Source organism: Ornithorhynchus anatinus, chromosome X1 (assembly GCF_004115215.2).
Source record: "Ornithorhynchus anatinus isolate Pmale09 chromosome X1, mOrnAna1.pri.v4, whole genome shotgun sequence".
NCBI classification, from domain to species: domain Eukaryota; kingdom Metazoa; phylum Chordata; class Mammalia; order Monotremata; family Ornithorhynchidae; genus Ornithorhynchus; species Ornithorhynchus anatinus.
In genome coordinates, this window is record NC_041749.1 from 27,199,583 (window position 1) to 27,200,937 (window position 1,355).

The window sequence follows — 1,355 nt, forward strand, 5'->3', positions numbered from 1 at the left end:
GAGTTGGAGACAGAGTTGGGTCTGGAATTGGGACTCCTGACTCCTACCTACCTGAATTGTTCTATTCCCCCCACGCTTATATTAACGATGGCATTTGTTAAGCGCTTACTATGTGCCAAGCACTGAAGCAGTGTGGCGTAGTGGGTAAAACAAAGGCCAGAGAGTCAGAAGGACCAGGGTTCTAACTCCCACTCTGCTACTTGTCTGCTGTAGAACCTTGGGTAAGTCACTTTAATAATAATAATGTTGGTATTTGTTAAGCCCTTACTATGTGCAGAGCACTGTTCTCAGCGCTGGGGGTAGATACAGGGTCATCAGGTTGTCCCACGTGAGGCTCCCAGTCTTCATCCCCATTTTACAGATGAGGTCACTGAGGCACAGAGAAGTGAAGTGACTTGCCCACAGTCACCCAGCTGACAAGTGGCAGAGCTGGGATTCGAACCCATGACCTCTGACTCCCAAGCCCGTGCTCTTTCCACTGAACCACGCTCTGGGCCTCAGTTACCTCATCTGTAAAATGGGGTCAAACCGTGAGCCCCTTGTGGAGCAGGACCGTGTCCAACCCCGTTTACCCGTGTCCACCTCAGCGCTCAGTACAGGGCCTGGCATGTAGTAAGCACTTAACAAATACCACAGTTATTATTAGACTAGGGAAAGTGGAGGTTGCTTCTCCTGTTGATTCCAAAAAGTTATTTCGACCAGTCCATCTTCCTGCCTCGGTGCCCCACCCAGGCTCCAGAGAGCTAGGAAGAAGCAACTCAAAAAACACACGGCAGCGTCACCACTTTCCCCAGGAGCCAACTCCCATTCTCGGCCAGTCGATAAATGCCTGTTCCCATGCGAAGACCTCTCGCCTTCCCGGCTGCTCAAACATCTAGCCTGCTGCGCAGGCTAATCCTCTAGTTGGAAAGGAACATCCCATTGGCTCATGCTGAAGGAATTAGAATTATAGTGCATCCAAAGGCAGTTTATCTAGAAACTTAACTAGATTAATAGTTGTGGGCTCCTACAATGGGGCAGATCCCCGCCTCTGCCTGAGAATTACCACCACCCCTCAGCTTCCTCTGAGCAGGAAAATGGTAGCTCCGGGCACCTGGCCCAGCCACCCCAGCAGGAGAAACCAGAGCCAGAAACCCAGAGGCCTCGCTTTCCCTCCGGATTCATGTACCTCCCACGATATGAGAACGGGCCCCCCAAGCTTGCCCTGAAAGATGGGCGAGCCCTCTCCCTCCCCACCACAGACTTGGCCTACTATTAGACCGCTGACTGTGCCCTGGGGATGGATCAAAACCACTGTCTGTTTCTAGTACCCTCCTCCAGTGCTTCTTTGGTTAATTTGTTCCCGCAGCGTGAGA